This window comes from Grus americana, chromosome 6, assembly GCF_028858705.1.
Source record: "Grus americana isolate bGruAme1 chromosome 6, bGruAme1.mat, whole genome shotgun sequence".
Lineage (NCBI taxonomy): Eukaryota > Metazoa > Chordata > Aves > Gruiformes > Gruidae > Grus > Grus americana.
In genome coordinates, this window is record NC_072857.1 from 33,730,631 (window position 1) to 33,745,224 (window position 14,594).

The window sequence follows — 14,594 nt, forward strand, 5'->3', positions numbered from 1 at the left end:
TATTCCAGCTGTTGCTGGAAACAGCGCCCTATTAGATCTGCATTTGTTGTGATTGCCTGATAAAACTATGTCAAAATACTTCGGGTTAGTAAAAACTCCTGTTTCGAGTATTAATGCCATCTAGATTGCTGTGACAGTACGGAAGGGGCAGGAGAGCAGTAACAAGCCTGGTAGGCTGTAAACTCTGCTGAGGTGATGATGAGTAGCTAGAGGCAGTTATCTCTTGATGTTATTCAGCTGAAGCCAAGCCATGGACCATAGGCTGAGGCACTCTGTGATACATTTTCATGTGTATCAGTCTTTAAGTTTCCGCCTGAAGGTTAGGGCTCGTACCAGTTTCTCTTACAGCTAAGGGGAATTTTGACCTTTATAATGAGAACTGCCTTGAATGCTTTGTGCATCAATGAGTAGTTGCATGTGCGTATCCAGAAGACTGTGGCAATTGCGTTGTAAATGCAAATGCCTCCCAGATATATCCTGTACATTTTCAAAACTGGAGGAGACAAAAATACAGCCCAGAGGATTCTGTCCTCTTCCCCATTTATGGATGCAGATTTCTCTTTGGCTATGCTAAAGAAAGTCTTTAACCCTTCCAGCTGGCTTCGGCTCATTGCTTTCTTGCTGCCTGTCTTACTGTAAATGTTCTTCTGCTCACTTTTTCCTGGCACACACTTTCTCTTAGGCTGAGTTTTAATTCTTAATCATATGTTTTGTACCTTAATTACAGTAGGGGAAAATCATGTCTCCAGATCGACACACAGAAGGAACCTTCCACACAACAGTGATCTCTTCTTCTGTGCATGGTTCAACTGTCCCCACAGCACTGCCTCTTCACCGCTTGCACTCGCCACTGCCAAGATCTCTGCTTCATGCTGATGCTCGGTAGTGTCTGTGTTGGGAAGGCAGTGAGAAAATTGGCAGGTAGCGAGCAAGGGGGGGAGAGCAAGCTTGTGAAGAAAAGGGGGTGAAACCTGCCTGTTTTGTTCCCTGATAGAGTCTTCATTTTGCCAAAATAAGAATAGGTTCTATTTAATTACTATATATGGCAGTGCATTTGTATATATTTAAATATATATGCATACATACATAAATGCTCTCATATATATGTATATGTGTGTATGTATATTTGTGTATATATATGAAAGCCCTCCCATAGACTTTACATTGTGTTGTTTCCTGTCCACAGTTCTCTACCCTTTCTCATCTTTCCACAGAAAAACTGCAGATAACAGCTAAGAGCAGTAGTTAGAAGCAGCTTCATTGGAGAAACAGCTGCATTATACAAGTGGTATAATATAATGACCTGTAACACAATGATGTGTGAGCTTTGTGTCGAAAGCTGATTGAAAAAAGCTCTTGTTGACATCCAGAAATCTTAAATCAACCCATTTCGGGGGGGGGGGGGGGGGGGGGGAGATGAATCTCTGCCCGCTTTTCTTCTGGGCTGTGTGCTTGTTTCTTTTTCTCTTCCATCTATGCTTATGTTTTTGAAGCAAATCTGCCTGTCAGTGCTTTAAATCAATACCATTAAAGCTCTGTTTGAAGGTAAACTATTTCAAGAGGTTGGCCTGCTCTACCCTGCAATTATATCATATGCTAAGTGAGTGAAACTTTCAAAGGTATTGAAGGCTTCTGGGTTTGTGTTTTTCTTTTCCATTTCGCTAGATGACATCCAATGATAATGGCCTTAACATGATGGGAAATTAATTGAGAGAGCATTTCTACACTGCCATAATTTTATCATCCATCCTATTGCTGCTATTAGCAGGAATCCATAACCCCATGGGTGTTTTGAGAGAACCTCTTTCAGAACTTACGGTGTAGAGGTTACATGGTTAGCTCCTTCCATCAGCTGGGTGTCAAATCACTGTCGAAAAGAAATTACTGGCGTATTCATTTTTTTAGCTTCTAGCCTTGTGCTCTGGTGCAGGAGATGATTTATAGCGAGCCATTGGGGAGAGAAGAGTGCTAGTGGCCATTGAAGGCTTCTCTCACAAAGGTACTTAGCAGAATCATTGCACATTAACACAGATGCATGCAGCAGCATTTTTGATCTAATGTCCGTTATAAAGTGGTGTAAGGAAATTATGCCTTCTGACTCATCATGTTGTAGCAGGATAGTAAAATAATCATGTTCCAGTGGATTTGTTTATTAAATTGCGATTGCTGAATTTCCCCATGCTGACTACTACAAAGCAAGTTTTCTTAAATCCCTAGTAGCAAACTAGCCTTCGTAAGTTCATAACGCTGACAACTAAAATAATTCAATTTTCTTCAAAGCCTGTTGTTTCTTCTTTCACATTCTTGAATGACTTTAATAAATCTTAAGCTGATTTATAAAGCATACTGTAACTTAGAAGAATGGTTTTGGAAATGGTTGACATGGGCTCTATAACTTCTCTACTTACCTTGTGACTTTCATAGGTATTCTGCTCATTTTCTGAATTAAGTGCCCCTTTTCCTGCTCTCCTCCTCCACGGTAGTCCAGTAAATTGGGATAAAATAGAGTTTTGCTCTTTTTTTCCCGTGTCACCTGTAGCAAAGCAGTAATAGCTCTGTGAAACAGATTATAGCCATGATTGTGGCACGCTCCTCAGCAGCTATGCACTCTGGAACTTAGATTTGTGCTTACTGAAATGTTATAGTTAAAATGTGAAGTTAGATGAAAGATGAACTTTTGTGAAAATTCTCCCTTTTTTCACTTGAAACTTACTGCTTTTAAATACATACTGAAAAATCTCAGACTTTGAATTCTTTTTCTTTTTTATATTGTTTTCTCCACCTTTCTACTTTGCCATTAATTGGGAAAAGGGAGAGAGGTGAGAAAGTTAAAATATTTATTAATATTTTGCAGTTATCTAAAATGCACCTGTTTCTTTTTAAAATTATTTTTCCCCTTAAAATCATTCATGACCCTTTAATCCTTAATTAGCATTTTTGATGCATCAGGTGGGATTATTGCTGATCTCTGGCTGCACAGATCTCATGATAATTAAGCAATAATCATGCTTAATTTTTCCTGTGCAGCCAGCTGACGTGACTGAGTGCATGCAGGATGCAAATTACTTGTATGAAAGTGAGATTTTGCCAGGTCTCATCCTCAAAGTGGAATCACAGCTTAAATACAACCCTGAAGACGCCGTTTCCTCCTCTCCCCTTCCTTCTGTGTGACATTTTCTCTCTAGAAAATACTTTTCTCTTTTCAGATTCCCCTGTGGGATTCTTTTTGATTGCTGCTGTAGAGGCAGGAGTTAGCGTGACAAGGAATTCAGAAACCCTGAACGAGCAGAGCTTGCTTTCGCTCCTCCGCTCCGTAGAAAGAGAGCTCAGGGTGCTGCGTTTCCAGGCCAGGAGCTTCCTCCACCTCTGCCACCATTTGCAGCTCTCCCAAGATTTTTCTCTTCCGTGTGCATCAGCTGCAGAGCGCCTCGAGAGAGCAAGGCTGTGAGCAGACCCTCCCTGGGGCAACGTGACCGCACAAATCAGCAGCTGATCATTAGTAGGAGCATTGTTTTTCTCTTTTCCTATACTATTGCACACACGGGTTAAAATAATGTTCTTCAAAATCCCTCCCCAAGCAACCCCACTGAGGGGATGTGCTGTGACTGACTGTATGTACAGTGGAGTAGTCCTGTGGCCACAGTTCATTACTGAGGCTGGCCAAAATTCAAAGAACAATTGTAGGGCTAGCATAAATGTAAGTGAAAGAGAAGAACCAGCGGCCTAGAGCTAGCTAAAATTATAATTCTCTGGACCACATTTTGCAGTAATACTTTTATCAAAGAGAAAATACTCTTGCAAAATGTTAGAGTGCATCTTTCAGAAGGAAAAAAACATCAAAAAACCCAGGGATGAATCATCCCTGCTGTTATTTTCCCTATAAGGTTACCAGATCTTCTGGGATTTTGATGATTTTTGAAAAGAAAATTTTAGGAAACTTTTTCTTATGTCACCTCTGCCATAGGCTAAATGTGGTACACAAGAAGAGCAACATCTTCTTGACTAAAACACAAAAAAAACCCCAACCACCTTGCCTTTTGTAAGCATTGGAAACAAATGCATGCAGGAGCAGAGGGAACATCTGTTTGTTGAGATGTGCTTACTTCCCTGTGGTTTTATTTACAAGAACGTAGTGTAGCCGTTACATAGGTTTGGTTAAGAGTCGTAGCTACCCAAGAAGTTACAATTATTCAGCGTCTTGCAAACTGCTGCTTTGCAACTCTGCGAGGACATCGGAGCTGTTACTGGGCTTGGGCCCACAAACATTTCACCACCTGAGTAAATTGATGTGATAAAACATTTGTGGGACTAACAGGGGACTGAAACCTTCCAGGACTTGAACCTTGGCAAGGTGTCAGCGTGGTGGTGCTCTCTTCATTACTTAATACCTTTCCACTGAGATATCTTTGAAAGGAAAGCAAACTCACATTTTGTTGTAGGCATAAAAAAAAGCCTGAATTCCCATGTTCTTTATTTGCATCATATTTATTAGATTTTTAATTTGTTAGTTTCAAAATTGTGTGTTGCTCTGTCAACTGTTTGTTACAAGATTTCCCTTAGGGGAAAACAGAGCTTCATATCCATGCTCACATATCACAGTATGAATAAGCCTTGCCACACTCCAGTTGGCAGGTAGGGAATATTAGTGAATAATGCTGGAATATAATTGGCTTTAGCTTCTCATGTTGTGTCACTAGATACAGCTTCATTCGTAGGGAGCCTGACCTGAGAAACAAGGACATATTTCAAATTCCAACAGGATTAAGTCACTGCATTGAGGGGCTTTGATAGAGTTCAATTGTTGCTATTAAAGTAAAACTGCTTTTGCTTTTTTTCCAAAATAATCAGTGGTTTCAGTGGTGATGGTTATTTTTGTTGCTGTTTGTCTTAAGACATTTAAATGCTGACAATTTTGATGGGGACAGCTAGCTTACAAATAATATCCGGTAAGTTTTATGCCAAACTCCATCTGAACTGCATGGGATAGTTACTGCAGGTCTTAAAATAAAAAAAAAATAAAAAATAAAAAAGAAGAAATGCCCTTTTAATCTTTCTTTCATAGCACGAGCTATTATTGCCTTTATTGTTGCTGCATTAAACATATGTTTGAATATGATCTTCTAACTTTCATCGCTGTTGGGTTAAGAACACAAAGAGCATGCCCCTGTCCTGATTAGCTGGTCTCGTACAGTAGTACAAAAAAAAGCAGCAATGGTAATTTCTCAGCTCATTAGGTGCATATTCATCTTAATGGGGCATCAAAGTTAAAAACTATAATGCCTTCCTCTCATTTAATACTCCAGAGAACATTCACAGTAACCACATGAAAGCAAAAAGGATTTCAACACTGGAACTGCAAAAGTAGGTGTCTTCATTCCCTCCAGGCAGATAGAAAAGAGAAGAGAGAGAGAACTGCTTTTTATCCTTATCCCTGCTTAACTTGCCTTGCTGTGCTAGTCACTGGTCACTATAGTTGTATGAATAAAATTGTTGACCGCTGTTAGTTTTTCTGGTAGGTCAAATTTTAAATCTGTAGTCTGTGAATGTTTGACATCAGCTGAAGAGCACAGCATACTGAAATAACCTCCAGCAGTTATTTTGTTGTTTATGGGTGTGCGGACCCTGATATAGAGACATTACAGTGGAAAACTTGTGGTGCCTTGAAACATTTAGGTAAACAATCCCCATCCTTAAAAACACTATCTTTGCATAAAGTAGTTGTGCCAGCTTAAGCTCCAAGCTTTGCAAAGGCACTGTTTCCTGCGGTTTAGGTAATAACGGTGCCCAAGTCATGCTATTTACTGAAACAACAGTATTTCCAGAAACTGCTTCTAAAAGTATTTCAGAGGTAGCACCCAGCACGAGTTTTTGGGGCATGTTTACAGATGTAAAACTAAGCTGTGCATGAATGCCATGCTTCCTGACTCACCTGGGGTGGGGGTGGGGGGGATGCTCCATTGGCTTCCCGGCCAGGGTGCACCAGCATATGCAACTAAATTTACTCATGGTTGTAAAAGTGTTCTGCAACATGCTGATTTGAGATGTTGGTGTTCTATCTCTGACAGAGCCGTAGAAGAAAGTATAATTTGTATTATACGGTCAGTTATGTAGGATGCAGCATATTGAAACATTATAGTATGCAGCCACTATCTCCCAAACCCAAAATACTCAGTAGATTTTGTTAGCCTCTCCTAGCCATAAAATGATGGGCTAGGTAAAAATAACTGCTGGTAGCATGTGTGTTCATTCAGGACTGCAAACAAGTTTTTCTTCCAGATTGGTGAAGTTCTCATTTTCTTTCAAATCTACCACCCACATTAAGAATGGAGAAATGCTGCTTCTTTCTCCAATACGTCATCTTTTCTTAGGATCTGAAGGAAAAATTCAGTATAGGACTATATTCCATTAGTGTATTTTGTTTAAAAGGTAACTTTTATGTATATAATTCCTACAAGGCATTTATGTAATGATATAAAATTAGTGAAGTAAAAAATTAGATACATTGATCACGTAATTCAGAATATTTTTGGTGGGGTGTTAGTAGAACAATAGAGGATTGAATGGAATGAAGAGACTTAGGAGAAGAGGTTTTAAAGTAGGTAAGATACTATCAATGAAACAGAAATACTAGGAAACTCCTTCAGAAACGGAATGAGAAAAGACAGAGTGGATCCATCCATTCAAAAAGGATGAATTAACACAGGACAGAAGCAGCAGACAGAACACGCAACTTCCTCATCTGATTAAACTGATTAAGGTTCTCTGACTTCAGTCAAGTTGGATGGATTTATGTCAGCTGGGAGGATTTGTCCTTAAAACAAGCAGGGGTCAGAGATGAGTGATAATCTTAAAGGCGGTGGAGCAAGATAATATGAATAAGAAGGTACAGCAAGCTGAGAGAAGCTCGTGGGTAGGAGATGCAGTTTTGGGGGTGGTAAGAAGCAAAAGAAGGGCCAATGGAAGAGAAGGAAGGATATTTCTTTGAGAGTGACTGTAAGGCAACCTCCTGCCTCCAACATACAGAGCTTGGACCTCAATGGAATAGATTCTATTTTGTGGTCTTGTCATCTTAATTTTCTGCATAGGATTTGGTTATGGAGGCCTTTGAATAAAAAATATTTTGAGAAAGCAAGCTCTTAGCTCTAAATTACTGAAGAAGGAGGGAGGATTGCTGTGTTCAGGTAGTGGAACTTCACTGCTGTGAATAACCACAGCAACGTACGTACAGCCAATTATATAGCATGTCCCCCATTTTTCTTTTATTTTGGCAGCTCAGTTTATTGTCTAGTTTAATTTTTTTCTGTATTGCTTGTGCACTAAATATTTTATTAGGAAAAGTGTAAAATAACCTATTGATGCCTTGCATCAATATGTGTTAGAGAAATCCAATGATCCAGCAGCTATATTCTGCCTTTGGTCATCATGCATGCTCATTATTTTAGCAAATTCTGCCACATTTGAAGATTCTGTACTGGCTTTCAGAAAAAAAGATTTGTCTGTGCGAAAGCAGTTGACATTTGAGTAGGATCTGGATTGATTGCTAGGATCAGGATATTTTAATTTTCATGGCATAATTTTTCAAGCCACGCTGATACAAATTCTGCATGATTCCCTTCTTTTCTGGTGGGGGGGTTCCTGGGGGAAATTCAGCTAGCTGTGTTATGGAAGAGGTAAGACTAGACCTACATATCAGCTCCTTCTGGCCTCAAAATGATAAAAATTTAAACTAGTGGTAATACAGGTTGTTCTGCTCAAGTCATTAGTGCTGTGCTGATTTCAACACTAATAAGGAATTAGTCTGTGTACTTGAGGTTGTAGCTGAACTTTGAGGTCCAATTAAAAGACCTTGGCTTAGGTATGTAGACCTACTGTTTATAATAGCCTGGCTTCTGGCAGTGGACGTGTGGGGATATGATACAGAGAAGGCCAGCAGCACAGTGGTGATACCAGACAAATCAGACCTGTCATCTTGGGAGTCACAGGCCTTTCTTTTAAGACTTCTCTTGAGGAATACAGAAACTTGAAAGAATCATTTCTGATCTAAAACCCCAACCACAGGTTCCTCTATGCTGCCTAATAGAGGAAATAAGGGGTTCCAGTCCTCCTTACAGTAACGGGATATTCCATAATTCATATCTCAAAATATGTTTTCTCCTTAAAACAGGAGTCTATAAAGAAGCAGCCACCTGCTCTGTATGACCCTGTATGGGGTCTGTTCTTTCCCTGCTACCCTGTTTGGGTAGTTGTTATAGTCCTTTCCTTTCTCCTCAGTGTTTTGTGGTTTTTTAACCTTGAGCTGTAGTTAAGCAAGAACGGCGCTTCACCAAACACAGCTACTTTAATGTTCTCCCGTTCGCTGCATCGGCTCTGGTGTTAGGATACTGGAGCACGCGTTATTCTTGATACCATCATGGGCGTGCGTGGCAAAGGCTTGCATCTCACTACTGGGCTGTGCATAAGCTAATGTCAATCTCAGTCACGTTTATCAGCTGGATCATAGTAAGTGCAGCTTTTTTAATGGAAGGTGAGCGCTGGTGGTGTGGCACACTGAAAACAGCAGACTTTGATGGCTTAGCAAAGCTGAGTGGTTTTGGTAGTTGCTTTGGCTGTATGCACTGCAGCACACTGACGTCCCTGAGCTCTAACTTATAAACTCTATGCAGTGAGTGTGAGTTTGCACTAATGCTTCTTACTGAATGTCTGACCAAGAAGTTAAGTGGAGAAAGGCCCATCAGAAGAGATGAAAAGAGATCTTTGGACATGTTTTAATCAATCCGATGGTGAATCAGCCAGGTTTTTTTAACATCAGGAGACCACAGTTTGGGTGAGCTGGGCTGGTAGATAGGATGATGAGTGATGTCTGGCAAACAGAAAGCTTCATGTGGTCACTTGAACAGAGGAACCAGTTAGTCAGAATTCTCCTAAATCTGCTGGCTGTATTTGCTGCATGACTACCAGCATAAATGTATTCCCTTCTTTCTAAGTAGCATGCTTATTATTTTCATAAATGAGCACATTTTTGTTTTTCATTAATGTTTCTTAAATATTCTGAGAACAATGTGATGACATACCACTGACAAAAATCAGAATTGCACAACCTAAAACAGGCTGGTTTGTAATGGAGAGAAGGAAAAGCAGGCAACCATTTGTACACTTCAGCTGGGAAAAAAATAAAATCCTGACTGCAAAAATGCCTGTGCTGGTACTGTGGGCAAACGTGTTAGCTGAGCTCTTAGCACCAGAAGCTTGGCAGGCCAGGATGCTGTGCTAAGTACGTGTCATTCCTGCTAGAAGGTGTTGGGTTTGTGGCTGGTCTTCATTTTTGGGGGAGAGTGGGTGTTTCTGGCCAGTGTTTGTGTTCGATGGCAGAAATCATCCACGCAAGAACGTTACGCCCAACAGTGATTGCTGTTTTCAGAGGAGCTCTGTTCTTATGAAGTCTTTACATTTTAGCAGAAACAAAGCTAAAGAGCACATATAATCCTGTCAGTATAGCAATAGAAAAGCAGATCCACGGGACTGGGCCCTCAGAAAAATATTATTACTCGTATTGACATTGATGGCATTCATGGTAAAATATTACAGTCAGCAAATCTATAGGCACAGAGCCTCCATCCATGTAAGCAGGACAAAAGGCACTACTAGCTCTGCATTTTTTTCCCTAAAGAAATCAAAACATGCAAGAAAATGTAACTCCATATTTTTAGTTGCTGGGTATAGAGTTTAAATGTGACTTTTGCTTCCATTTGATAGTTTGACTAAGCAGTTCTGAAGCCCTAAGGGTAAATGGTCCTTGCTCAAACGACCCTTCTCTAAAACAACCTGAATCAATTATTTCTGAGCTAATGTATATTTCTGAAAATGACTCTAGACACTATCAGATGCCCAAATGAGTAAGGGCTTTACTTCAGGTTCATATTCGATTCATGTAGAATGTAAAGGTTCCATAAATATTTGCAGATTTTTTTTTCCTGCTTTTACATTGCTACACTAAAAATCATGAGGGTCTTCAGTTTGCCTTTGTGTCATAAGATGAAAAATGCAAGTGTTTTTTGAGACAGTATTTAATCTGAGTCAGCACTAATTATCTGTTGTCTGAATCAATACAGTCTGGAGAGAGTATTGTGAGAAAGGGAAGGACACACTGTTCAATGAAATAAGAGCTGGTCCTCTGGCTTTGTAAATGTACGTAAGATGCCATGATGGAGAGGCAAATATTTAGACTTAAAGTCTGAATACCTATGAGTTGGTGCCTGCTGAAGACAGTGTGCTTAGCTTCTCTTTGGTGAGATTTATTTCTCTGATTTCCTTATCTCCTCCATAAAGCATACAAAGTTTATCAAATAGAGAGAAGCATAGAACTGGGAAAGGATGAGTGAGTGGACTGCACACCCTCAGCCTAGTAAGCCCAAGAAGATGTCCTCCCTGCCTGCCTTCTCTCCTTATGCCTGACTTGTTAAAGCATTTGTGAATTAAGACATGAGAGAATCTACTTTTGTAGCTAATGAAAGTATTCAAACTGAGAAAGAGCAGGTTTACGGCCAGCTGGAGAATACCTGTGGTCCACAATTTTTGTGGTAGGGGAAGAGATGACACAGAAGTAGAGCAACTGCATCTCAGCAAGTTTTCCTTCTTTCTAGCCTCCCTGGGTGTTTTTTTGCTCCGCCTGTCTCTCTTGCCGCCCTCCCTACCCCCCTGCCTGGCTTCCCTCCAAAGGCAGAGGGAGATTTATCTGCCTGGCTCCAACCCTGCCTTGTGCTGTTCTGGTCAGATCCAGGCACTAGTGTTATCAGAAATGCTAGTGAGTGAAGAGGCTGAGATTTGCTCTACGTCAGTTTGTGTTTTGCAGGCATGCCTATGCGGATGCACAAATAAGCACGCCTGTCTGGCTGCCACCCTCCTTATCAGCCTGCGCTGCTGGTCAGCTGCTGTGACCACTCATTAATGGCTTTCCTTCCTTTCATCTTCTCTTGCTGAAGCTCTTTGCCAAAACGTCGCACCATGTCTAACTCTTCCAACTTGCTGAACTTCCTCCTGTGCCACCCCACCCCACTTGTCGTATCTCCTGTTGAAAACACTCACCCCCTTCTTCCAGCCAGCTTTTCCTCCTGTCCCCAAGCACGGGTACCAGAGGCACAGCCAGACAGGAGGAGGACGCTCAGCACCGTAAGCCATGGAAGAGATGAAGCAGGAGGTGTTTCACAGGAGCTGTCCATGCTAAAGCCAGGGCACGGATCATTCCTCTGCATGCACACAGGCAACAGGATGCTTTCCATGGAATAAACTAAAACTTGAAGAATATATCCCAGTTGACTCCTAAAGCACTTCTCCAGCTGAACATTTTTCTGTAATTATCTTTCTTATATAATAACTGTGGGCTCCTTAATTCAATTTACAATAAAAAAGTGGAAACTTTTTTTTTTTTAAAGAGCACTCTTCAGCTAGTTTTGTTAAGGCATTATTCTTCCTTTGGCTTTAATTTCATCATACTTCTTTCCTAATTAAAATCCAGTTTATTTTCCCCAAGACAAAAGATCACGTTTCTCATTCTCTAGACTAAATTGGATTTTAAAAACAGAACACCCTGACTTTTTTGTCTGATAGGATTTATTATACTATTTTGTATAATCATTGTAATTAGGAATTGTGTACCACTGTTTTAACAAAGCTTCCAGTCAGAAACACTGAAAATCTTATGGTTCTTACTCATTATGAATGAATCCTACTCTGAGCCACTATCTTTACTTAGACATAGCAAATCTTTCATGCTGCCTTTTCTTTTTTTTTTTTTTCAGTTACATGCAAGCTATTTATTGGGCAACCCCTACTAAAAGATCTTATCACTTTTTGTTTAGATTTAAACAAGATTTAAACTAAAGCTTTCAATCCCTTCATCCTCCAGTCTGTATTGATATTGGGGATTGCCCCCAATGCTGGACCCAGACGCAGAACCTGGCACTTGGCCTTGCTGAATTTTATGAGGTTCGCACAGGCCCACTCCTCAAGCCTGTCCAGGTCCCTCTGGATGGCATCCCTTCCCTCTAGAGAATGTATTGCACCACTCAGCCTGACTGGGAGGGTAGAGGAGATCACCAGTGCTCCCAATGCTTTTAACGCTGCTCCGAGGAACACAGTCTCTTTTGGTGGTTCTGAGTTGCCTTGTCGCAGTATCACTAAACCCTATGTGGAATAGTGAGAGCAGATGATACTCCGTAGTGTTCACCAGGCTCAGCAGCCTCTCAGTGATGTTGCGAATGTGAGCTCCTGGTAGGCAGCAAACTTCTCTAGAGGAATTGTCTGGACAGTAAACGGGTCCTTCGGTGCCTCTCAGTAGACAACCTCTAGTTACTGATACTTCATGTGCTTTTCTGGAGGCATTGGTTCTAATGAGGGTAGGTGGTTGGATCAACTTTGCATGCTGGGCTTCTCCTGGATCCTGTCTGTTACACGCTCTTCATTCCCAACCCCAGAGCACCCTACTTGTTATTCAGGGGCACTTCAGGGGAAGGTTCTTCCTTCTGCCTTTAGCAGAGACAAGAGTCCAGTATCCTTTACCTTGTGAGTTACTTGTGTCAGCACCAGGCAGAATTCAGGTTTACGTTCCCCTTGTGCAGCCTTAAGGCAGGACTGGGACAGCCTGCAATACCATGTTATCGATCTGCTCACATTCCTAGATACTGCATTGCCTGTTGAGCTCCTCTCATATCATGACTACTTGTTTGAAGAGTTGTTCTAGCTGGGCACACTTGCAGCTATGATATCTGCCATGGCCTTCAGGTGCTAGGGGAAATTCCAGGTGCTGGAGGTCCATGCCACTGGAGGTCTGGAGAGCTATTTCAGTCCTTGGGAGGCCTGTTTGGGTGGAGGCGTCAGCACTGGCAGGCTACAGTGCTTCTGTTTGGGTTTCTGCCCCGGCCTTGCAGCTGTGATGGGTGGATACCATTTTCTGTCAGGAGGACAAGGCCTCCTCAGAAAAAAATAGCCCACTTCTAAAACAGCAATTGTTTTGAAGGATGTGGGCCTGGAACCCTCAAGCTGCTGGGTGGACTTTCACAGCCATGAGCTGTGACTGTGGGGCTGCAGCCCCACAACAGGCAGAGCACCTGTGCCCCTCTCTCCTCAGGGATTGAACGGCGCCATTACTCTGTCCAAGCAGTACACGAGCCTTGGCGTCTCAGGGCTGCTGTGCAGATACAGCATGAGGCCATGTCTGAAACTCTCGGAGCCAGAGGTGAGGTGGAGGCACAGACTCTGCACTTATTCTACACAAACCCAGGCTTTTTGGTCATTTGCCTTCTTCACTTAAGCCATAATCACCTCACGATTCCAGCATGAGCTGTGACACGTGTCACATGTGCAGTGCATGCTGCAGTTGACGTACTCGGGGTCCAAACACCACAGCTGATGCAGAAATGCCCCTGATTCTTAAGGTAACCAGAAGCAGGACTGAAAATGTTGAGTTCCTCCCAAAAATTCCACATATGAAGCTTTTTATTGGATAGGGAATTAAATGTGTTAGAGTGAGTATACCAGCTTATTATCTGGTGTATGATGATAAGCCGTCCCTAGCTTTGCAGAAATGCATAGCCAATACATGCTTTGGCTTTTTTTGAAACAAGAAAACACAATTTGGACATTTTCCTTTTTTCCCCATGAAACTTTGAATGCAGTCTGCATGCATATTATAGATTTATGAACTCACTGTACTCCAGAATTTCCATAGCCAAAATGAGAGTCTAGACATTCTACTATCTAAAAAGACACTTCTTGATGCAGGCCAAATTGATTTGAAGTATCCACTTCTCATTTCAAAGGCATTATTTCTGAGGCGATATTTGGGGTTATTTTTGCGTGCTGTGTTACATTTGACTTGAATTTGCTGTTGGATAGGTAACTTTGGGATTGTTGCTGCAAACCTGCTCAGCACCAGGAGCAGCAGTTGGGAAATCAACACAGAATCCTCATGTCCTTTTTTCAGCAAGGATTAATGCTTTTTTTTGTTTAATACCCAGCTTCTGCCAACAGAAGTCCATACGTAATGAGATGGTGATACCTTTTCTAAAACTTTGTTTCTGAGTGATTGCAACTGGGATTTTGTCATAGGACCTCAGCAGGCATAGTTAGTAATTAGTATCTTTCTATGTAATCCTTAATAATCTCCATATACTGTTTGTAGAAGCTAAGTGTTGGAGGCTGGTGAATAATCCATGTTATTGAAGATATATATGTGCTATAATTACACTGTTCTTTCTAATACTGCAGTCAGAAAAACATAGTTGGTAATGACATACATGGAGCCTGGTTCCAGGCTGAAAATGAACAGTGCACCATTAGTCTGTTATGTATGCTTGAGACAGGTTTTCCAAACTTTTAAGTGTGCTAGTGACTTCCTCCTTTCAAGGATCTAATGCTGTATCTTTGTAAACTATATCTTTCGAATCTGGACATCTTCGAGATTCTTGGTCCTGCCAAGAAACACGCTTGGGAAAGGTTGTCTGGAAGCTCGAAGTCAGAATTTCAGAACTCTAAATGCCCAAGAAAAAGACTTATAAAATTGTCCTTGCTTCAGCTCTCTGTATCTCAACCCTAAAGAG